This window comes from Oncorhynchus tshawytscha, linkage group LG24 (assembly GCF_018296145.1).
Source record: "Oncorhynchus tshawytscha isolate Ot180627B linkage group LG24, Otsh_v2.0, whole genome shotgun sequence".
Classification (NCBI taxonomy): domain Eukaryota; kingdom Metazoa; phylum Chordata; class Actinopteri; order Salmoniformes; family Salmonidae; genus Oncorhynchus; species Oncorhynchus tshawytscha.
In genome coordinates, this window is record NC_056452.1 from 8,258,493 (window position 1) to 8,283,574 (window position 25,082).

General features: G+C 41.1%; 4 non-coding genes across 4 annotated transcripts; 1 reads left to right on the forward strand and 3 right to left on the reverse strand.

The window, feature by feature from the left end:
- Positions 1-11,039: 11,039 nt before the first annotated feature.
- On the reverse strand, positions 11,040-11,112 carry trnak-uuu. Its single transcript has one exon. It is a non-coding gene; the product is annotated as a tRNA-Lys (tRNA).
- Positions 11,113-11,278: 166 nt separating this feature from the next.
- Positions 11,279-11,350, forward strand: trnag-ccc. Its single transcript has one exon. It is a non-coding gene; the product is annotated as a tRNA-Trp (tRNA).
- Positions 11,351-12,243: 893 nt separating this feature from the next.
- trnak-uuu lies at positions 12,244-12,316 on the reverse strand. The gene has a single exon. It is a non-coding gene; the product is annotated as a tRNA-Lys (tRNA).
- Positions 12,317-20,342: 8,026 nt separating this feature from the next.
- Positions 20,343-20,415, reverse strand: trnak-uuu. The gene has a single exon. It is a non-coding gene; the product is annotated as a tRNA-Lys (tRNA).
- Between the last annotated feature and the right edge of the window lie 4,667 nt (positions 20,416-25,082).

Here is a 25,082-nt window from a genome sequence, read left to right on the forward strand (position 1 = left end):
CAGAATGAATTGTGAACAAGGCCTCAAAAGCTTTACAATGCCTTGCAAAAGTATTCGGCCCCCTTGAACTTTGCGACCTTTTGCCACATTTCAGGCTTCAAACATAAAGATATAAAACTGTATTTTTTTTGTGAAGAATCAACAACAAGTGGGACACAATCATGAAGTGGAACGACATTTATTGGATATTTAACTTTTTTAACAAATCAAAAACTGAAAAATTGGGCGTGCAAAATTATTCAGCCCCCTTAAGTTAATACTTTGTAGCGCCACCTTTTTCTGCGATTACAGCTGTAAGTCGCTTGGGGTATGTCTCTCAGTTTTGCACATCGAGAGACTGACATTTTTTCCCATTCCTCCTTGCAAAACAGCTCGAGCTCAGTGAGGTTGGATGGAGAGCATTTGTGAACAGCAGTTTTCAGTTCTTTCCACAGATTCTCGATTGGATTCAGGTCTGGACTTTGACTTGGCCATTCTAACACCTGGATATGTTTATTTTTTAACCATTCCATTGTAGATTTTGCTTTATGTTTTGGATCATTGTCTTGTTGGAAGACAAATCTCCGTCCCAGTCTCAGGTCTTTTGCAGACTCCATCAGGTTTTCTTCCAGAATGGTCCTGTATTTGGCTCCATCCATCTTCCCATCAATTTTAACCATCTTCCCTGTCCCTGCTGAAGAAAAGCAGGCCCAAACCATGATGCTGCCACCACCATGTTTCACAGGGGGGAACGGGGTGTTCAGGGTGATGAGCTGTGTTGCTTTTACGCCAAACATAACGTTTTGCATTGTTGCCAAAAAGTTCAATTTTGGTTTCATCTGACCAGAGCACCTTCTTCCACATGTTTGGTGTGTCTCCCAGGTGGCTTGTGGCAAACTTTAAACAACACTTTATGGATATCTTTAAGAAATGGCTTTCTTCTTGCCACTCTTCCATAAAGGCCAGATTTGTGCAATATACGACTGATTGTTGTCCTATGGACAGAGTCTCCCACCTCAGCTGTAGATGTCTGCAGTTCATCCAGAGTGATCATGGGCCTCTTGGCTGCATCTCTGATCAGTCTTCTCCTTGTATGAGCTGAAAGTTTAGAGGGACGGCCAGGTCTTGGTAGATTTGCAGTGGTCTGATACTCCTTCCATTTCAATATTATCGCTTGCACAGTGCTCCTTGGGATGTTTAAAACTTGGGAAATCTTTTTGTATCCAAATCCGGCTTTAAACTTCTTCACAACAGTATCTCGGACCTGCCTGGTGTGTTCCTTGTTCTTCATGATGCTCTCTGCACTTTTAACGGACCTCTGAGACTATCACAGTGCAGGTGCATTTATACGGAGACTTGATTACACACAGGTGGATTGTATTTATCATCATTAGTCATTTAGGTCAACATTGGATCATTCAGAGATCCTCACTGAACTTCTGGAGAGAGTTTGCTGCACTGAAAGCAAAGGGGCTGAATAATTTTGCACGCCCAATTTTTCAGTTTTTGATTTGTAAAAAAAGTTTGAAATATCCAATAAATGTCGTTCCACTTCATGATTGTGTCCCACTTGTTGTTGATTCTTCACAAAAAAATACAGTTTTATATCTTTGTTTGAAGCCTGAAATGTGGCAAAAGGTCGCAAAGTTCAAGGGGGCCGAATACTTTCACAAGGCACTGTATATACCAGAGCTATGAGAAAAGTACTGTATATTATTGAAACAATGTTGCAATTGTTTGTGAGAATGCCAACAGTTCTAGTTCCCATGGGGGAAAGGTCCCTGTCAGGTTGCCATGGAAGCAAAGAAGGGGAGTGATGTGTGTGTGTGCACTCAAACACACATCCAGGTGGAGGTCTGGGAGAGGGAGTGTGTCCATCTGATGAATTGGCATGTGCCTGTACTCAATTTTCTACACTAATTGTAGTCTCACCCACACATTCCTAATGACTGGTCATTTTTGACCGGAAACACCACAGGTGTACAGAAGTTAGAATAAACACCCAAAATGTATAAAAAATCTCAATGTATTTTGTGTGTTCAGATGCCCTGTGTGGACAAAGTCATGGAACCTTATGACAATCAGATTAAAAGAACTACATTTTCAGAGAGAACTTGTAAATCGGTTCAACTCGACTGGGAACACAACAGGAGGGTTAACAGGATTTTTGAATTATTACCACATCCCTGTACCCCAAACATGTAGGTAATTGTAAGGTCCCTCAGTTGAGCAGTGAATTTCAAACAGATTCAACCACAAAGACCAGGGAGGGTTTCCAATGCCTTGCAAAGAAGGGCACCTATTGATAGGTGGGTAAATAAAGACAGTGAAGACCATTTTAAGCATGGTGAAGTTGATAATTACACTTGGATGGTTGCTGCGCACGCCCGTGGAGTGAGAGAGGCATGTGACTAGGTGCGGGTAAGGATAACAGGCTGAATATATTACCATTAACAGGAAATTTATTTATTCCTTCACAAGGTAATTTGGGGAAAAAGGGTCTGGACGGAACCAAAGCAAAGAAAGTAAAAAGTTAGAGCCCCCTGTCCTACCTACCCACAACTTACCTAACTAGCACCAACTGGCGCACTAACCAAAATACGGGATGGTCTGCCCATGTCTTACCTAGTGTGCATAGACATAGTACGGGTATATGTATTCCCGCAGGCCTCTTGCCTAAAACACTCCTAAGGTGCCTTCCCCCCAGGGAACAAATGAAACAGAATTACAACCGTAAAGTGAACAATTTCACTTACCAAAACAACAGTCCTATGGCATACACAAACATCAGCAGTACCGGCTACAAAATACTTTACAAATTATACAGACCAACAACGAAACACAGGACATACCAAGAAGCTATCTCTGAACAACCACCAACACAGGACATACCAATAAGCTCTCTCTGAACAACACAGGACATACCAAGAAGCTTTCTCTGAGCAACAACCAACAACCAGCTCCAATCATCAATGGGGCCGACCAATCAGCTGCTTATGGGAATCCAGGAAGCCATTTCCTGAAATACACACATACAAACCCACAACACAGACACTGGGGAACGTAACAATGGTGTATCAATATACCCAGTCACTACAAAGATACAGGCGTCTTTCCTAACTCATTTGCTGGAGAGGAAGGAAACCGCTCAGGGATTTCACAGAGGCCAATGGTGACTTTAAAACAGTTGAAAGGCTGTGATAGAAAACTGAGGATGGATCAACTACACTGTAGTTACTCCACAAAACGAACCTAGATCACAGAGTGAAAAATATAACAAAACATGCATCCTGTTTGCAATAAGCACTAAAGTAATACTGCAAAAAAATGTGGCAAAGAAATATACTTTATGTCCTGAATACAAAAAGCATTATGTTTGGAGCAAATCCAACAAATAACTGGGTACCACTCCATATTTTCAAGCATGGTGGTGGCTGCATCATGTTATAGGTATGCCTGTCATCAGCAAGAATGTTTATGATGAATAGCTGATAAGGAAATGTGTTTTAATAAATGATTAGAATGTTACAGTCCTGAAACCATAGGTCTGATACCATGTGATTGTATGAAATTAATTTGAATCAATAGATTATTATAATACGTGTGTATAAGTTCATTAAAAATCCTAGATTTTTTTTTCTCATTTTGTCTGTCATAGTTGAAGTGTACCTATGATGAAAATTACATTTAAGTGGGAGAACTTGCACAATTGGTGGCTGACTAAATACTTTTTTGCCCCACTGTAAATGACGCGAGGTACTAGCGACACCAAGACTGTCTGTGGACACTGCACTACCTGTATAAACTAAAGAAGAGAGAAGAGAAACCTAATATAGCGGAGTGAGGTATTAACGTCAAAAGAACAAGCAACAACAGAAAAATAGGCTGCTGACTAGGGATTTACGACCCCTGGAAAATAGCTTATAGTTGTATACGGGTGAGGCCTAATGTCCAATCGACACCTCTACAGATAAAGTTTCAAGAAAGGAAAAAAAACACAAAAAAACAGAGGTTAATTAAGATATAGCAAAATACACATTGAGTGTTGTGAGCACACACATAGGGAGTAGTGAAATAAGAGATCAGAGTTTTACACACACATAGAAGAAGAAGATAGATATATTTATCAGTCAAAAGTCATAAGGAGAACTTATAGTTGTATAAAGTGTATGATCTAAATAATGTATCAGGATACATACAGTTAATTATTGTAAAATTCTAGGAAAGATTAAAGGGGTATTTCTCAACATAGGTTCAGGAGAGCTCCTATAGTACTTGGACAATGGTAAAAAGCACACACAGATCATAGAAATAGATACACCTAGAGAATAAGCATAGAAACCACAAGGTTCTACTAAACATGAGTAGTAAATCCTCAATGGAGGTTCCGGAATTTGAAGGGAGATTGGACGTAGAAAAGTTGGAACTGATGATACGGCGAATGCGTAAGACATGTGGAGACAAGACAGATAAGCAGCAGGCAGAGGGGCTAGACACAGCGAGGGTATGGTTAGCCGAAGCGAGGAAGAGAGCAGAAAGAGAAAAGAAAAAGGAAGTAAAAAAAGAGGGAAGATGTAAGTAGCCAGGAAATAGGAGGTAGGATGAACAGGCGACAGGATGCAGGGGAAAGAGGAACCATAATTCCCACGGCTCCTCTGGAGGTCTCTCATAAGCCTGAATTGTACCCAACCCTGATTGATCAGGCGTGGAGAGAGAATCCCGATGATGAAATCGTGGTGGTGAGACGACGGCAGCCAGGGCTTCCCGTCCCACCCCCACCACTCCCTTATGGGGAACCTCCTGGAGCCGAGGGAGGGGTAGAGCAGGAGGAGAAAAGGATAGGGCTATCTGCCCTAGGGAAAGTCAGAAAATATTTAACCGAACTAGGACAGGATTCAGCAAACTTATTGAGAAAGTCGAGAAAAGTGGATAGAAAGTCGAGAAAAGTGGATAGAGACAGTCAGAAGAAAGGGGGAGATAGATGACAATCGGGAGAGAAAGAGAGGCAAAGACAAGGAAAGTGAGAGTAGGGAGAATCCTCGCTGGGGAAACTCTTGGACATTTAAAGTAGGGCTATTTTTGTCTAAATGAGTTCCATAGTGTTGGTGGTTTAGTGGTAAAGTATTTGCCTATAGCGTGGGAGACTCGGGTTCGTATCTCAGCCTTGGCACCGATGGACTAATAATCATTATGATCATGATTCAACTATTTATAGGGTTTGCCAGGAAAGATATGGTTATTAGTGCTTTTTTAAGATATAAACTGAACGTTTTAATAGTTTGTTTAGGTTGAATTGAGAGACTAATTCATTCTAAATAATAGCGAGGCAATTTCGATGTAATACGTTGTGTTTTCCAAATGATCTGCTGGAATAATGTATTGAGACTGGAGTCGTATTTAAATTACTCATTAATAGAAGAATCATTAGATTTTTGTGATAGCTCTTTATTAATTTTTAGTAATTGTTTAATTGTTTAGGTAACACCAGTGAAATTGAACAGAAAGTTAAGGTATACTAACATGCCAGTGGAGCTGGTTTTATTTTAAAGGGACAGTGCACGTCTATCACAGTTGTGTGTCTAATGGCAGGGTATTCCTATCAAGCATTTTGGGGAGACTGTTTGAAGAGAGACTGAATGGGTTTTAGATATAACCATTAAGGAAATTTAAAACTAATGATTTGAGGGAGTACAATATAATTATTATAATTATTAGGTTTTGTTTGTGGTAAACGTTTGAGTGTGAGGGAATAGCATTAGTACAGCCCAGCGACAAGATATCTTAAAGGGATACACTCACATATAGAATATTAGAAGTTTTGTTTTCTGAGTTAAAGGGATACATTCACATATAGAATATTAGAAGTCTTGTTTTCTGAGTTTTTCACTAAACATGTGACCTCTTTAGATAAAGGGTTCTTTAATTTGTCTAATATAGTATGACCAGCCTCATGGGGGGGCCATTTGGGTAATGAATTTGTGGTCATTTGTGATACTGATTTTATTGAGTAACTGATAATTATTTACGAGTTTATAGTTCCTTGACATAGTGTAATTTGAACCAATGAAAAGAAAGAAATGGCATAGCCTTGGGCTAAGGGCAGACTTTCTTGAGTCTCTCCTCCGATGGACATAAGGGTACAATAAGTTCTCTTGGTGGAGGGTTCCAGAGTAGTAACTGTGATCTGGTCATGTTATTTGAAACTGTAGTTTTATCTTTTGACCAGTAGTAGTATGTTTTATATATATATATATATATCACTCCGGGAGAATATTGGGTTAGAAGAATCCCTGGCAGTGGAGGCACTCATCAAGGCCCCATATAGTCAACAATTAAAAATTGCTTTCCTCAGTGGAATGCGTCCCGAGATAAGCCGTCCCATTAAACAGAACTTAGTAGGGTGTGGGTGAGCAGTCGAGCTAGAAGAGGTGGAGAGATAAACAGTTCACTAGGGACAGCAATTATTTTAAGCAAACAGGGCAGGAAAATACATTGAAAAATATTGATTTTATAAGCATTAAGATTATTTATGAAAATAAATAAGTTGCGGTTCTTAGGGATGGTAAATTGCTGTAGATAATGTATCCCACACTATGCAACATATATTAAATTATTGATGTGACTGATTTAAAGGTTAACCCATGTTATTGTCAGATAAAATACAATGGACTCCCGAAGGAGGAGTCTATTAGTACAGACAGCATGTGATATGGGTAGTGTTCGTTTTGGTTTCATTTTATCAGTAGATGATTATTATTTAAATAGTATAAAGTGGACAGGGATATATGAGATCTGTGGTGATTCAGGATTATTGATAGGATCGAGATGACCTAATTAACCTATGTGAGGATTTAGAAATTGCCACCATGGACATGTTTTTTTTAAACAATCCACAGTTACGCTGCTGAGACCTTGTAGGTTTGAGAGCAGATAGGAGAAGGTTTAGAAGGGGAGTAGATAAGTTACTGTGGGGAGACAAAACGGGGAATGAAAGCTTAGTTGGTTTCTGGAAATAAGGTGTTATCTGCGGAAGCGTTGCCCGGAAAGTATTCGGCACAACAGGCCGAAATAGTTGCTTTGACTAGGGCATGTGAAATAAAAAAGAAGAGAACGATAACTTATTACATAGACAAGCCCATATATGTCCAGGCCCATAGAAAACAGCACAGGTCATTCTTAAAGTAGATATATATTGATACAGTGGCGAAGCCATGTATCAAAGCGAGGATGGGATGGGATTTTTTTATATAGTGTTCCCAATTTACTTGGCGGACATGATTAGATAGAACAAATAGAAGACTGTTTGTCCAAGATAAAATGTCCAAGATAAAATGTCCAAGATGTCCAAGATTTTATGCTCTACATGTGAATTACAGGACAAGGTGATTCACTCAATCCAGTCCCTGAGGAGAATAGACTGGAAGCAGCCACGGTGGGAGAGACTATACCAAGTACTCCTGGTGACAGCCTTGGCTGTGAGAATAGCTGAAATAACTACCTGGATTCATATCACACATTGCAAAATGGTAAGACACACTGACACTGTCGAACAATCACAGTGCTAGGAGAGGACAACTGGAATCAATAGGATCTGGGGGCCATCTCTCTGAAGAAGACTCCCTGACCCCGTCATTCCATCCCTGTGCTTGTTCATAGAAGTGGAAGTATGGTCTGGCCTCTGGCTGCTGATATGTTTTCCGGAAAAGGGTGGGGCTTCACCGGAGTGCTGTTTGGTCTGAGCTGTCTTATCGTAGGAGCAATATTCCTGATACACCACGTCCCACCTGAGAATGCGGAGAGTGGTCATTTGACCCATGGTTTAGACGATGAGGATTTTGTTCCAAACAAGCATAAGAGATCCCTAGATCTGGGTAGACAGGAAGTTAGAGTAGAGGTTGGGAAGGATGTCTCAATGGAGTATTATGTAGACCAAATGGGGTCTCTAACTACATGGCAGTCTAGGACTCTGAGCCATTATGGTATATATCGGTGCAGGTCCCCATGTTGGACTGAGCTATCCGGGCTCTGCTTTTGCTTATTTTCATACACCTAACCTGCCGGGCAGAGGCACGTGCTGACGAGGGGGCATTGTCAGATGGTACAGTTCCCCAGAGAACCAGGTCTTCATTCCAAATGATACAGTCAACAAAATCTGAACTAGACATCCTCCAAGAAGCATTTACTGCAAATTTAGTAAATAGATGATGCTGTGTGTTTGACAGACTTAAAATCAGTCTTGAACAAGGAGTGTAATTTTCATCATAGGCACTTCAACTATGACAGACAAAATGAGGGAAAAAATATCCAGAAAATCACATTGTAGGATTTTTATGAATTTATTTGCAAAACCATGGTGGAAAATATGTATTTGAGAAGCTCAACAAAATTTAATCTCAATATGTTATAACCCTTTGTTTCCAATGACAGAGGTCAAATGTTTTCTGTGAGTCTTCACAAGGTTTTCAGAACTGATACGGTATTTTGAAAACTCCAGCAAATCAATCCAGGAAGTGATTTTTTTTGGGCTGTGGGCACACGGACTTTCAATCCCTGCCTAAAGAGTTTTCCCACACTGTTAGTGAGCTAAGGATTGCAGTTAGCAATGTCTTTCAAAAGATGACAACAGTCTTTACAAATTGTTTCTGGCTTTTTTTTTTAAAATTCTGACAATTTCTGTCAGTGCTTAAAGTCAGCAATCAGGTTTGACAGTGACAGTGGGGAGCTGCGCACCCTTCGTTGTTTTTCCTTGCAGCCATTGAGAACCCTGAATCGTCCCTTGTCCACTGAAATATTTTCAGGTCCCTTTGAAGATGCTGGTGGTCTTCAGACCTTTCTGTGGTGAAGGCAGACCGACAGTGGATGAAGTTCAGTTTCCTAATGTGGTAGCTGAAGGCCACCAGTCATTTCACCTTTATGGTACTATGAGGATGTCTTCAGACTAAGCTCCTTTGGCTCTGGAGTGTTTTGTCCACAGGTCCAACTGAGGAAAGTGCTTCAATGCAAGTTCAGAAGACTGTGAACATTAAAGCATCGACCAACAGGGACTTGAACCTTGGACCTCAGATTAAAAGTCTGATGCTTATTACCTGAAATCCGGGCTCTGCTTTTGCTATTTTCAGACACCTAACCTGCTTTGGGAATGCACGTGCTGAAAAGGACATTGTCAGATGATACAGTTCCCCTGAGAACACTGGTCTTCATTCCAAATGATACAGTCAACAAAATCTTAATGATTACTGAACAAGGTTTTTTGTAATTGGATGTACAGTTCACATACAAATCCATTATGCAATTATAGTGACAATATCTCACCCACCTACCCACTGCCTCATCATCCTCATCCTCCCCAGATGATGCCTCATAGGTAAAGGCTTACAGTATTTACCAAAAATACAGATGAGAAGCCTCTGTTATGAGACCCAGAAGCTGCTATAATTGGTAGATGTGGATATAAAACACCCTAGTTTCCCAAACTGGGGGTCCTGTCTGTGAGTATCACCTAGAACTGATACGGCATTTTCCCTGAAAAGTCCTGAAAAATCTGCTCAAGGTCCAGGAAGTGGGACTTTTTTGCCTGTGGCGCCAGTTTTCAATTGAATATGCCTATTGAGTTTCTAATGGGTTGGACACAGGATTGCAGTTCACCATGCTTCCACTAGATGTCAACAGTCTTTAGACATTGTTTCAGGCACATCTTTCTGAAAAACTGAACCTGAAGGTGCAGATACTATGCCTTTCTGGTCAGTGCTATAGTTGTTGTTCAGTCACTGCTGGATATTAAATATGGGTTATGCATATTCAGTTTTTTTCCTCCCTAGTGGTTTGCGGAAGTGCGCAGTTGTTTTCCTTTCTATTGAATACGCTATTAAAATATTATCGAATTTAAGACAATTGTTTCAACCATGGTTTGACCAAACTTTATCAATAAAATAGATGTCTATCACACTAAGCTGTTTTGGCTCTTGCTGTGTTTTGTCCACAGGTACAACATGTCATGGAAAGTCAAGGTTAATGCAAGTTCAAAAGCTGTGCCTCATTAAAGCTTCAGCTCCAAAGGGATTGAACCCTGGACCCTCAGATTAAAACTGTTTGATGCTTTCTGAAAGTACAGAGCTAAAGGGCTCTGCTTTTGCATTTTCATACACCTAACCTGCCGGGCAGAGCAATAAAACAATACTGACAAATAAGCATTGTCAATGGTACAGTTCCCCAAAAACCAGTTTCATTCCAAATGATAAAATCAACAAAATTTGAGTTATAACAGTAAGAAACTAACTTTGTTCCACAAGGGGGGGCAAGGCAGGGCAGAACAGAGCTATGCTGAATAGACCAAATACACAAACCATGGTCATATGTTTTATTTATTTAACTGGGCAAGTCATTTAAGAACAAATTATTATTTACAAATCTGCCTTCTTTAACCAATGATGGCCTACACCACCAAACTCAGATCAGCGCTGATGCAATTGTGGATTGCACAGGGACTCCCAAATCAGCCAGTGAAGCCTCTAACACTGAGATGCAGTGCCAACTGCTTTTGGCTTGGGAGTCATAAGGCAGTATTTCAGCATATGGATGACAAGCTAATGCTCTGTTACTCAGACCCAGAAGCTAATAGATATGCATATAATTGGTAGATGTGATATAAAACACTCTAGTTTCCAAAACTGTTAAAAAATCCTGTCTGTTATAGTATATATTAGAACTGATACAGTGAGCTAAAACCTGAGAAAAATCAATCCAGGAAGTGGGATTTTTTTTTGATGTGGGTACAATTGAATGCCTATTGAGTTTCTACCCAGGGGTTGTAGTGACTAGATGTCAACAGTCTTTAGCACTGAGATTCTTTTCTAAAAATGAAGTTCCACTAGATGTGCACCAGTCTTGGGAGTCTCAAGGTCATGTTTCAAAATACAACTCAAGTACTATGAGGATGTCTTCAGACTAAGCTGTTTTGGCTCTGGGAGTGTTTTGTCCACAGGTCGAACATGTCATGGAAAGTCAAGGAAAATGCAAGTTCAGAAAGACAGCGTAGTGAAGAATTGTGAACATTAAAGCATCGCCCGAACAGGGACTTGAACCCTGGACCCTCAGATTAAAAGTCTGATGCTCTACCGACTGAGCTATCCGGGCTCTGCTTTTGCTTATTTTCATACACCTAACCTGCCGGGCAGAGGCACGTGCTGACGAGGGGGCATTGTCAGATGGTACAGTTCCCCAGAGAACCAGGTCTTCATTCCAAATGATACAGTCAACAAAATCTGAACTAGGCATCCCCTCCAAAAAACACATTGTACAAGACCTTGTGGGGCAAAGGTAGCGCGTCTGACTCCAGATCAGAAGGTTGCGTGTTCAAATCACGTCGTGGTCAGGGATTTTATGTGTGCAATATCTGCCTTCTTTACACAGCGAAGTCAATGAATCAGCACAAGAACCAATGTGGCTTTACAGAAACCACCAAACCAATGCTGCTTAAGATGACAATTGTCTCTCACAGAAGCATGGCACACTGCAAATTCCTAAATCAGATGATGCTGTGTGATTGACAGACTTAAATCAGTCTTCGAACAAGGAGTTGAACTTCTTTTGGCTTGGTGGCAGTATTTCGGCATATGGATGGGAAGCGTGCCCTGTTACTCAGGCCCAGAAGCTCGGATATGCATATAATTGGTAGATGTGGATATAAAACACTCTAAAGTTTCCAAAACTGTTAAAATCTTGTCTGTGAGTATTACAGCACTGATACGGCAGGCGAAAACCTGAGGAAAATCAATCCAGGAAGTGGGATTTTTTTTTGATGTGGGTAGTTTTCAATTGAATGCCTATTGAGTTTCTAATGGGTTCGGACCCAGATTGCAGTTCCTATGGCTTCCACTAGATGTCAACAGTCTTTAGACATTGTTTCAGGCTTCTTTTCTGAAAAATTAAGAAGAACGAGACCTTTCTGTCAGTGCTTAGGAAGCATGCAGTGCTGGTTTGCGAGCGTGACCGAGTGTGCACCCTTCGTTGTTTTGCCTGTCTATTGAATACGCTATTGTCCGGTTGAAATATTATCGATTATTAAGACAATCGACAACCTGGGGATTCATTTCAACATCATTTGACATGTTTCGACAAACTTTATCGGTACTATGAGGATGTCTTCAGACTAAGCTGTTTTGGCTCTGGGAGTGTTTTGTCCACAGGTCGAACATGTCATGGAAAGTCAAGGAAAATGCAAGTTCAGAAAGACAGCGTAGTGAAGAAATGTGAACATTAAAGCATTGCCTGAAGAGGTACTTGAACCCTGGACCCTCAGATTAAAAGTCTGATGCTATACCGACTGAGCTATCCGGGCTCTACTTCTGCTTATTTTCATACACCTAACCTGCCGGGCAGAGGCACGTGCTGACGAGGGGGCATTGTCAGATGGTACAGTTCCCCAGAGAACCAGGTCTTCATTCCAAATGATACAGTCAATGAAATCTGAACTAGTCATCCCCTCCAAAATACACATTGTACAAGACCTTGTGGTGCAAAGGTAGTGCGTCTGACTCCAGATCAGAAGGTTGCGTGTTCAAATCACGTTGTGGTCCAGGATTTTATGTGTGCAATCTCTGCCTTCTTTACACAGCGAAGTCAATGAATCAGCACAAGAACCAATGTGGCTTTACAGAAACCACCAAACCAATGCTGCTTAAGATGACAATTGTCTCTCACAGAAGCATGGCACACTGCAAATTCCTAAATCAGATGATGCTATGTGATTGACAGACTTAAATCAGTCTTTGAACAAGGAGTTCAACATCTTTTGGCTTGGAGGCAGTATTTCGGCATATGGTTGAGAAGCGTGCCCTGTTACTCAGGCCCAGAAGCTCGGATATGCATATAATTGGTAGATGTGGATATAAAACACTCTAAAGTTTCCAAAACTGTTAAAATCCTGTCTGTGAGTATAACAGAACTGATACGGCAGGCGAAAACCTGAGTAAGGGAAGACCCCCCTGAAATGGACAAAAATTAATGGCAAATCATTGACATTGGACAAACCATATACACGATGTCCAATACCACCCAATTCGGCGTTGATTCATGCAAAGTTTATTGCAAATGCCATATGGCAATTGCCAGTTGTAACACTTCAAAAATCCAACAGGGGGCGAGTGCGCTCCACCGTGGTTTTTCATTTTGGAAATGGAACTCAAGTCAACATCCAAAAGCAAAATTTTGAAAAAATGATTTTTTTGTCAAAAACTTATCACCCCTTAAAAAGTGCTTTCTGGACCGTTTTTCGAAATTCTTTCGATTTTTTTGTCAATTACACATGTGTAAGAACTGTATGAATATACTTTTGTCCAATTTTATTAGCATTATTATTATTTTTTTACATGTGCATAAGAAATATGTTTTGTCCATTTGCAATATGATTTCATAGGAAGTCAAAAGTCAAAAATGTCAAAATTTTGTAAAAAACTTCACACACCCTTAAAAAAGTGCTTTTTGGACCGTTTTTCAAAATTCTTTCCATTCTTGTGTCAATTACACATGTATAAGAACTGTATCAACATACTTTAGTCATATTTTAATATCATAATTTTTTTTTTTTTTTTTTTTTTACTTGTGCATAAGGCATATGTTTTTTCCATTTGCAATATGATTTCATAGGAAGTCAAAAGTCGAAAATGTGAACTTTTTTAAAAACTTATCACCCTCATAAAAAAGTGCTTTCTGGACCGTTTTTCGAAATTGTTTCGATTTTATGTCAATTCATAATGTGTAAGAACTGTATGAATATACATTTGTAAAATTGTATTATCATAATTTTTTTTTACTTGTGCATAAGGAATATGATTTGTCCATTTGCAATATGATTTCATAGGAAGTCAAAAGTCAAAGTCAAAAGTCACTTTTTTGGGGCCAAATACCATAAGAAATTTGACATGCTCAAAAATCCTGCAGAAATGCAAAATTGACTGGCCTGATGAACTCGGGATGGCCGGGCAGTGATAGTTGTTCCTTTCCATCACTCGTTGTGTTGATTTCATCATGTCCATTTGGTGATGTTTTTTCACTATAGAATCATATTGCAAGTGCATGTACATTTGCAATATGGTTCAATGGGCATTTACCATAAGAAATTTGACATGCTCAAAAATCCTGCAGAAATGCAAAATTGACTGGCCTGATGAACACAGGATGGCCTGGCAGTGATAGTTGCTCCTTTCCATCGCTCGTTGTGTTGATTCATCATGTCCATTTTGTGATGTTTTTTCACTATAGAATCATATTGCAAATGCACGTGCATTTTGGCAACTGGTAACCCAAAAATAAAAATATGGTTGTAAATGCATTTACCGGTCTCCATTGTCCATGCCCGCTATGGGAGTACCCTACAGGATGGGGGCCGGGCCTGAGTGCTTTATGGACTGTTTAAAATAGGCACCTGGTAACCCAAAAATAAAAATATGGTGATTTCATTATGTCCATTTGTTTATGTTTTCACTTACTTTTGCAAAGTCACTGTGCATTTGCAATATGGTTCATTTGTTTATGTTACATCACTGTGCATTTGTCATGCTTACCATTTTGTCATGCTATAAAGAATCATATTGCAAATGCACGTGCATTGACTGTGCCCGATGGTAACCCAAAAAATGGCTTGTAAATGATTTACTGGTCCTATTCCATGCCCGCTATGGGAGTTGACTACTTTGTCATCCATGTCCATTTGGTGATGTTTTTTCACTTATGGACTGTTTAAAATAGGCACCTGGTAACCCAAAAATAAAAATATGGTGATTTCATTATGTCCATTTGTTTATGTTTTCTTACTTTTGCAAAGTCACTGTGCATTTGCAATATGGTTCAATGGGCAGGTACCATCACGAATTTGTCATGCTATAAAAATCCTGCAGGAATGGGAAATTGACTGGCCCGATGAACTCGGGATGGCTGGGCAGTGATTCTGGTTCATCTCAGTCGCTCGTTAGGGTTGATTTCAGAATGTCACTTTGGTGATGGTAATATGTTTAAACATATTGCAAATGGACAAGAGTCACCAGCAAGTCACCGTCCATCAGTCAATTAGATATCATTCTGACACCAAACTGATACAAACTGACACCAAACCCACTTTTTCCAACTCGTTTAGTAGCCAACTATCACATACTTCAGAGCTGGCCCAAAATTCACAACGCCTTCGGTTCAAACCATAAAAAAACATAAAACACGTAGTTACGTTCTAGCTGCGGGTCCATTTCTTATGTTATGTGTAGGCCTAGCTGAGGCGACCCCGAATCCCAAGTTTCGGCTCGATCGGTCATTTGGTGTCCGAGCAAAACCCTAATTGGTGCTGAAAATCCACTTTTTTTTTCATGACTTGCTACGGGGTCCTTGAATGAGCTATCGGACAGAAACGTTGGGGTCCGTCTCTATGGGCCGAGACGGTCGCAATGCACCTAGTCTTGTGTCTCTGAGACTTTTCTAAATGTCGTCATTTTTTACGTAATGGTCAAAATGAATTGAAGTCATTGCAAATGTACGAGGCTGTTTCTCGGTCCGAGAACCTTCTAGAGCCACGTAACTCACCACGCACTATCGACCGGAGGTCTAGAACAGGATTCTAAAGTTTCGAACTCTAGGTCTGACGGTTCTTTTTAGCTCCAACAAAGCTAACTATTGCAGTCACTGTCTGTCTCTACGCATCCCAATACGTCCCTCCATCCAAGTTGTGTTTTAGTGTGATTTATTTTTCCTTTGAAATGTTATGGGAAAAATGACTGATTTACAGTTCATGGGGGTTGCCTAATCACATATATGAAGTTTTGGAAAGATCTGACTTTTTTAACCCCTTGAAACAGCCCCTGAGACACCAATTATGGCACTTCCGGTTGGCACAGGAAGCTATAAATCAACACATATCCTCATTGGGGTATGCTTTTACAGAATCCTGAGTTTTAAGTCCTTATGTTAAGAACTGACTGATTTACACAGGGTTGAATGCACTATGTCTATCAAACTGCAGGCAGGGTATGGGTATACACTTTTAGGGTGATTTTAACCACTTCCGGTTGCTCCAGGAAGCTTAGAATCGACACAGGTAGACCTCATAGTGGCCTGATGGACTGTTATCGAAGACAGGTTCATAAGGCATTCATAACCCACATAGGCCTGAGGTTGAAATTAGGGGTGCAGGCAATGTATTCCTATGGGGAGAGAAGTCATTGTAATCTGTGAGATCAAAAACCCTGTTTTACTGTTAAGGGTTAATGCCACACGGTCAAGGTTAGGCTTGCAAAGATCGGGAGGACCTTAGGAACATTCCTGTGGTTGAATTGTCCTTCTAAACCTAACGGTTCCGCCGCTGTCACCCAAAAGCAAATGATGTTGTGGTGCAGGCTTCATTTTGGGCCTACTTTTCTAATGGTCGCTGCGCTTAGACCGAGCGAGCTACGGTCAAGCGGGATATCTCGTTGAACTCGGCACGGCCTAGAGATTATGGTAATGCCATTGCCTGCTCTCTGTGTCTAAGCACCGCACTTTTTCACTCCATCCTTGCTGTGTGTGTGTGTGTGTGAGAGGTTTTCTTTGACATCTGTTGGGAGAAATGACTGATTTACAGTTCAGGAGGGTTACCTAGTCACACATATGAAATTTTGGAGAGATCAGACTTTTTTAACCCCTCGAAATAGCCCCTGAGACACCAATTATGGCACTTCCGGTTGGCACAGGAAGCTATAAGTAAACACATGTCTTAATTGACATAGCCACTTACAGAATCCTGAGTTTTAAGTCTTTAAGTTAAGAATTGACTGATCTACACAGGTTTGAATACAGTGATTTTCATAATGACAGGTTATGTTTTTCAAAACACTTTTAGGGTGATTTTAACCACTTCCGGTTGCTTCAGGAAGCTTAGAATTGACACAGGTAGACCTCATAGTGGTCTGATTGACTGTCATAGAAGACAGGTTCATAAGGCATTCATAACCCACATAGGCTTCAGGTTGAATGTAGAGGTGCAGGCAATGTATTCCTATGGGGAGAGAAGTCAATGCAAACTGTTTGAAGTAAACACCTTATTTTAACTGTTAAGGGTTAATGCCACATAGTCAAGGTTAGGCTTGCATGGATCGGGAGGACCTCAGGAACGTACCTGAGGTCGAATTGTGCTTCTCACCCTAACGGTTCTCTCACTGCCACCCAAAATCAAATGACATTGTGGGGCAGGCTGCATTTTGGGCCTTCTTTTTTCAAGGTCGCTGCACTCAGAACGAGCTACGGTCAAGCGGGGCGTCTCGTTGAACTCGGCACAGTCTGGAGACTATGGTGATGCCATTTTTTGTGTTGATTTCAGAATGCCATTTTGGTGATGGTCCCTCTCCGTTTAAACATATTGCAAATGTACAAAAGTCAACTAGCAAGTCAGTGTCCATCAGTCAATTAGATGTGATTCTGACACCAAACTGATACCAATTGACACCAAACCCACTTTTTCCAACTAATTTAGAAGCCAACTATCACATATGTCAGAGCAGGCCCATAATTAACAGCGCCTTTAGTTTAAAACATAATAAAAACATAAAACACATAGTTACGTTCTAGCTGCGGGTCCAGTTCGGACATTATGTGTAGGTCTATGTGAGGCGACCCCGAATCCCGAGTTTCGGCTCGATAGGTCATTCGGTGCCCGAGTAAAACCCTAATTGGTGCTGAAAATCCACTTTTTTCCATGCCTTGCTATGGGGTCCTTGAATGAGCTATCGGACAGAAACGTTGGGGTCCGTCTCTATGGGCCGAGCCGGTTTCAATGCACCTAGTCTTGTGTCTCTGAGACTTTTCTAAATGTCGTCATTTTCGTAATGGTCAAAATGAATTGAAATCATTGCAAATGTACGAGGCTGTTTCTCGGTCCGAGAACCTTCTAGAGCCACCTAACTCACCACGCACTATCGACCGTAGGTCTAGAACAGGTTTCTAAAGTTTCGGAACTCTAGGTCTGAAGGTTCTTTTTTAGCTCGAACAAAGCTAACTATTGCAGCCACTGTCTGTCTCTACGCACCCCAACACGTCCCTCCTTCCAAGTTGTGTTTTAGTGTGATTTAGTTTTCCTTTGAAATTTTATGGGAAAAATGACTGATTTACAGTTCATGGGGGTTGCCTAATCACATATATGAAGTTTTGGACAGATCTGACTTTTTTAACCCTTCGAAACAGCCCCTGAGACACCAATTATGGCACTTCCGGTTGGCACAGGAAGCTATAAATCAACACATATCCTCATTGTGATATGCTTTTATAGAATCCTGAGTTTTAAGTCGTTACGTTAAGAATTGACTGATTTACACAGGGTTGAATGCACTATGTCTATCAAACTGCAGGCAGGGTATGGATATACACTTTTAGGGTGATTTTAACCACTTCCGGTTGGTCCAGGAAGCTTAGAATCAACACAGGTAGACCTCATAGTGGCCTGATGGACTGTTACCAAAGACAGGTTCATACGGCATTCATAACCCATATAGGCTTCAGGTTGAATTTAGGGGTGCAGGCAATGTATTCCTATGGGGAGAGAAGTCAATGCAAACTGTTTGATGTAAACACCTTCTTTTAACTGTTAAGGGTTAATGCCACACGGTCAAGGTTAGGCTTGCACGGATCGGAAGGACCTTAGGAACATTCCTGTGGTTGAATTTTCCTTCTAAACCTAACGGTTCTGCCGCTGTCACCCAAAAGCAAATGACGTTGTGGGGCAGGCTTCATTTTGGGCCTACTTTTCTAATGGTCGCTGCGCTCAGACCGAGCGAGCTACGGTCAAGCGGGATATCTCGTTGAACTCGGCACGGCCTAGGGATTATGGTAATGCCATTGCCTGCTCTCTGTGTCTTTAAGCACCGCACTTTGTCACTCCATCCTTGCTGTGTGTGTGTGTGAGAGCTTTTCTTTGACATCTGTTGGGAGAAATGACTGACTAACAGTTTATGGGGGTTGCCTAATCACACATATGAAGTTTTGAAAAGATCTGACCTTTTTAACCCTTGGAAACTGCCACTATGACACCATTTAAGGCACTTCCGGTTGGCACAGGAAGCTATAAATAAACTCATATCCTGATTGGGGTATGCCTTTACAGAATCCTGAGTTTTAAGTCTTTACGTTAAGAACTGAGTTATTTACGGAGGGTTTAGTGAGTGTGTGTTATTTCAGAAAATCATAGAAAATCACAGAAATCTCGCAGAGCTCCGCAGCACAATTTAAAAAGATACGTATGAACACCCTGCAACTGGATCTGTAACCGTTGAAAAAAAACCCCACCTATCTTTGAACATCACCGATCTGTCATTGTACGATTTCTCTTAAAAGACGATAGATAAATGGCTGGTTCTTTTTTTATTGACACCGGAGGCTCCTTGACTTTGACGTGAAGTGGAAAAATAATTTCTCTATTTTCATTTTGGACCTTTAATCCCAGAAAAATGGCCATAACTCAAAAACCGTTGAGGCCTAGACGCCATCTTGTTCGGGGCCAACTGCCCATTATGCCAAACCTACGCTCACCGAGTTTCGGCTTCGAAATATTTTCCGTTTTCGAGATAAGGCCCCGTCGTGATTCGTGATGTTTTGTCCAATAGCAATATGATTGCTTATGCCCTCTTGTGGGATTTTCCGGTACAGCGGAAAAATGACCAAAATTTGATTATTTTATAAAACGGAAACCGAATGTCCGACAAAGTTCATTTGATGACTTCGCGGTAGGTCCAGCCCTGCCGCTCGGCCCGACGCCGTCCGCCAATTTTACAAACGTTTTCGGACGTCTAGTAAGGGACCGTACATTTCCAATATGGACTTTCTCACTAACTATACACGAAATGTCAAAATGTTCCCTTAATGTATGGAAAATCAATCCAGGAAGTGGGATTTTTTTTTGATGTGGGTCGTTTTCAATTGAATGCCTATTGAGTTTCTAATGGGTTCGGACCCAGATTGCAGTTCCTATGGCTTCCACTAGATGTCAACAGTCTTTAGACATTGTTTCAGGCTTCTTTTCTGAAAAATTAAGAAGAACGAGACCTTTCTGTCAGTGCTTCGGAAGCATGCAGTGCTGGTTTGCGAGCGTGACCGAGTGCGCACCCTTCGTTGTTTTTCCTTTCTATTGAATACGCTATTGTCTGGTTGAAATATGATTGATTATTAAGACAATCGACAACCTGAGGATTTATTTTAACATCGTTTGACATGTTTCGACAAACTTTATCGGTACTATGAGGATGTCTTCAGACTAAGCTGTTTTGGCTCTGGGAGTGTTTTGTCCACAGGTCGAACATGTCATGGAAAATGCAAGTTCAGACAGACAGCGTAGTGAAGAAATGTGAACATTAAAGTATTGCCTGAACAAGGACTTGAACCCTGGACACTCAGATTAAAAGTCTGATGCTCTACCGACTGAGCTATCCGGGCTCTGCTTTTGCTTATTTTCATACACCTAACCTGCCGGGCAGAGGCACGTGCTGATGAGGGGGCATTGTCAGATGGTACAGTTCCCCAGAGAACCAGGTCTTCATTCCAAATGATACAGTCAACAAAATCTGAACTAGGCATCCCCTCCAAAAAACACATTGTACAAGACCTTGTGGGGCAAAGGTAGCACATCTGACTCCAGATCAGAAGGTTGCGTGTTCAAATCACGTCGTCGTCAGGGATTTTATGTGTGCAATCTCTGCCTTCTTTACACAGCGAAGTCAATGAATCAGCACAAGAACCAATGTGGGCAAACCATGCGATTATCTGATGACAGTGCTCAGCACACAAAACAATTGCAAACAGTTTGCAGCCAAGTAGATTAGTCACAAAAGTCTGAAATAGCAATAAAATTAATCACTTACCTTTGATGATCTTCATATGGTTGCACTCACAAGACTCCCAGTTACACAATAAATGTTTGTTTTGTTCAATAAAGTTCCTCTTTATAGCCAAAAAACTCAATTTTGTTGGCGCGTTTTGTTCTGTAATTCAATGGCTGAAATGCAGTCACAAGAGGCAGACGAAAATTCCAAATAGTATCCGTAAAGTTCGTAGAAACATGTCAAACAATGTTTATAATCAATCCTCAGGTTGTTTGTAGCCCAAATAATCGATCATATTTCAACCGGACAATAGCGTCGTCAACATAAAAGAAAAACAATTAAGGCACGCTCTCGGGAATGTGCACCAAACAGGTTGGAGAGCTCTCGTTGGCCTCTCATTGAAACTGCTCATTTTCCCAAATTTTTCAGAATAAAGGCCTGAGACAATGTCTAAAGACTGTTCACAGCTAGTGGAAGCCATAAGGAATGGAATCTGGGTCATATCCCTTTAAATGGTGGATAGGCTTTCAATGGAAAAACACCCATTTCAAAATAGTAGCACTTACCGGATGGATTTTCCTCCGATTTTTGCCTGCCATTTCAGTTCTGAAATGCCCACAGATATTATTTGAACAGTTTTGGAAACTTTAGAGTGTTTTCTATCCACATCTACCAATTATATGCATATCCTAGCTTCTGGGCCTGAGTAGCAGGCAGTTTACTTTGCGCACGCTTTTCATCCAAAATTCCGAATGCTGCCCCTTATCCCAAAAAAGTTAAATTGGCTTGAAATTCTATGGCAAGACATAAGTGGCTTTGTAGCAATGATCAACAACCAACTTGACAGAGCTTGAAGACTATCATGCAATCCTGGTGTGCAAAGCATTTCGAGACTTACCCAGAAAGACTCTCAGCTGTCATCGCTGCCATGGGTGATTTTAACATGTATTGACTCAGGAGGTTGAATACTTACGTAAACAATCAATCAATCTGTCTCTACATTTTGATTACCTGTTTTTATACAAATGTTAGAATTAGAAACATCCTTTTACATAAGGCGTTCTGTGTGGGTCCATTATTGGCATTTTCATATGTGTAATGAACCTGAAAAACCAAATCATATAGTGATATGGGCATTAAATACTGCCACAACCCTCCTTGTCTACATTTAAATCTACACCAAGAAGTCACTTGTAGTAAAAGGATTGCCTTGTTGAATTTGCCAATGAACAAAAGCCAGCATAATCTCGACGCCAAAGCTTTCGGTAGACACTTGGTGCAAACGATCCAATGCTGTTCCAACGCATGGTGAAATTAAACCATCTTTACCTTGTCAGTACAGTAAGAGAAAAACTATTAAAACATAATAAATCTACATTTTTCTGGGGCTAGTGGAGTTGAACCAGAAAGACACAAACCAATTGAAGAAAAATAGGCACAAAACCAGATACGTGACTCTCCAGTATTGCTTCTGGAGCACAGTAAGAAGCATGTGATACATAAGAACCCATTACAGTGCTGCATCTCAGTAGTTCAATGTGTCCTTCTCTCCTTCCCTTCATGTGTCCTGATCTATAAGAATTGAACAGGTCAGTTGGAAACAACAGCTTTCACTTATCCAGTGTCATAAGATATGTGCATTTGAAGGAAAATACACAATCAGATGCCACTTACCTACTATTAGGACTCCATCCTGGAAAGTGCTCCAAAAGTCTCAGATAGCTCCCTTCATAACACCTACGACTCTAGATGGATTTGAATGTGTACAATTTAACAGTTTTTATCTTGTCCTTTCAAATGGTCAATATAGAAATCAAACAAGGAAACAAGGCTTATTGGATTGGAACTCACACCAGTGGTGAATCTCAAAAGTCCTTCCTCCAGTCTTCTCCCCACCCTCTCAAAACATCACAGGGAAGCAAGGAGAGCATTGTAGAAGAAGAACTTTAGAGAGTCATACATTGTGACGAAATGGTGGTTTTAGAAGGGTCAAAGGGAACACCCAGGGTGAGTCCTCATTTTCCTCCTCTATCGGTTGTAAAACTGAGACGACACCCACGCCAGACCCCACTTGAGGTTGGTCAACATGAACTTGAGCGCCTTGGTCCACTGCTCCTCTGAGTTGAACTGGGTCTTGATGGAGTAGGAGCCGCCGCTGCCTCCCGTGTCCTCAATCTTGCCCTTCTCGACATCCATCCTGACCCATAACAGAAAAAGGTGCGTTAAAACTCAAACCCCCAAGTGTTTATTTCTTGAGGGCTATGAAAGAAACTGCAACATCTACAGCTGCTAACAACCCAAAAACATTTTTAATCTAAGGCCAGTATAGTCATTAGTCATAATAACCATAAAACATAGCGGTCAAACAAGGAAATGGTTCCAACCGTTTTTCCACCATTCATTTTTCCCCATAGAGAATTTTAGAAACACTTAAAATAAGGGATGTGTTTCATGTAGGCATACCCTTGTGTGACTTTTCAATAACCATGTAAATATCTGTAGGACAAGGTGACTATATATTTGCCTGTATTTAGCCCCCAAAATAAAATGCAAATAAGCTGTTAATGTGGCTATCGTAAAGAACTACAAACGCCATGATGATCTGGACGAGACTGCTGAGGCAAAGGTAAGAATCTCTGAATTAACTATGTTAGCTAAATTTAGTCATGAATTAATAGGCAAAATGCCTTTAAATTGACAATTCAGAGAGTGGCATGGTTAAAGTGGCATGGTTAAATATGAGATGAGGGCAAGCAGTTCAACACAGGTAGGTCACATTCACCATTTTGGACAGCATATTATGGTCTATTATGACATCACATCCACATAAGTGTGTGAGATTCTAGAAGTCGCATTATTTGTGAACCAATTATGATGTCACAACTGATCAATAAATTCCAAATGTTCTGTTTGAACAGTCTGGCGTCTGATTGCTGAAAATAGAACACTAGTTTCCAAGACAATCTAGCAAATTCCTCCTGAGATATAGTTAACAAAGTAGACCACCATAAAATACAGAAAGTGCTACTAGACGAAAATTTAGTTGCAGAACGAGGTTAGAAAAATATAACTGTCAATCTCCTTGACGATGAGGAGATTCTTGCAGCCGCTACAGGAAGATAATACTTTAACAGGGAACCTTGGAGCTGCCAGTAGCAACTCCATTCAGCATGCCCTGCCATCTCAACTCAAGGCCACTGAGAAGCTTCCAGCGCTCAAACAAAACAGTTTTAACACCTCCAGAATCCCAGTACTGGAGTTGACTGAAGAAAGAAAGGGTGCTCTGCAGCGACTTGCCAGTTTGAAGGCTGTGGAAAAGAAACCACATCCTCCCTCCAGAATCCCAGTACTGCAGAAAAAGAGGTCCATCTGCAATGGGAAGAGTCAAGGACTGCATGTAGCTCCAACATCTCAGCAGTCAGGGAAGGCTACTGTTCCTCCCATCCGGAAGCCACTGCAACCCATCCGGACCAAGAGGGATCAAACCTGCGTGGTGAAAGACATCTACCTCCATTGTGCCAAGCCATTGAAGGCAGTCCATGGAGCCAATATAGTCGCCAAGATGCCACTGCCTCCCATTAGAGCCAGAGTCACTGTGTCAAACAATGATGCCAAGAAGAAGCCATTCCAGCCAGTGAGACCAGAGGGCAGCCCTCGTCCTGCTGCTTCAAAGTACAGAAGGCAGGTTGTGAAGAAACATGTTCAGTTCAAGACTCAGACCGTAACTGTACAGGATCTACCACCATGCCCCGATGAGATGGTATGGGACGTCTTTAACTCAGAGGCTGAGCAGGTGATGGCATATATGAAGGCCAAGCTGATCAGTGTCACCCAAGAATTGAAACTGATTAAGAGTGGGGCCAAGATGGATGCTCAGGCTTTGGAGGAGAAAAACGCAAAAGAACGGTTGAGAAAAAAGATGGAGAAGTTCATCCAGGAGATCTGCCTGATGAAGGTGGATTCTGACCTATGGGAGATGATAAGAGATAATGAAGAAGAGGAAGAAAGGAGCAAAGATGTGAGGAGAAATGGAGAAGAAAGCAGTGTGGCAAGTAAGCCAAAGCAGACAGCCAAGAGATACACTGTGAGCAAGCCAAAGGAAGTCAAGAAGGGTTTGAACATTGAAGAGAAAAAGGAGGACAGACAGGTAAAGTAGCTTGACATTCCAAAGCCATGCTAACTGTTGATCTGGTGTAGTGTTGGTGATCACGTGCGTTTGTATCAGAGGAGGCTGATGGGAGGAGTTGTAGGAGGCTGGAATGTTGTAATGGCTTGAATGTG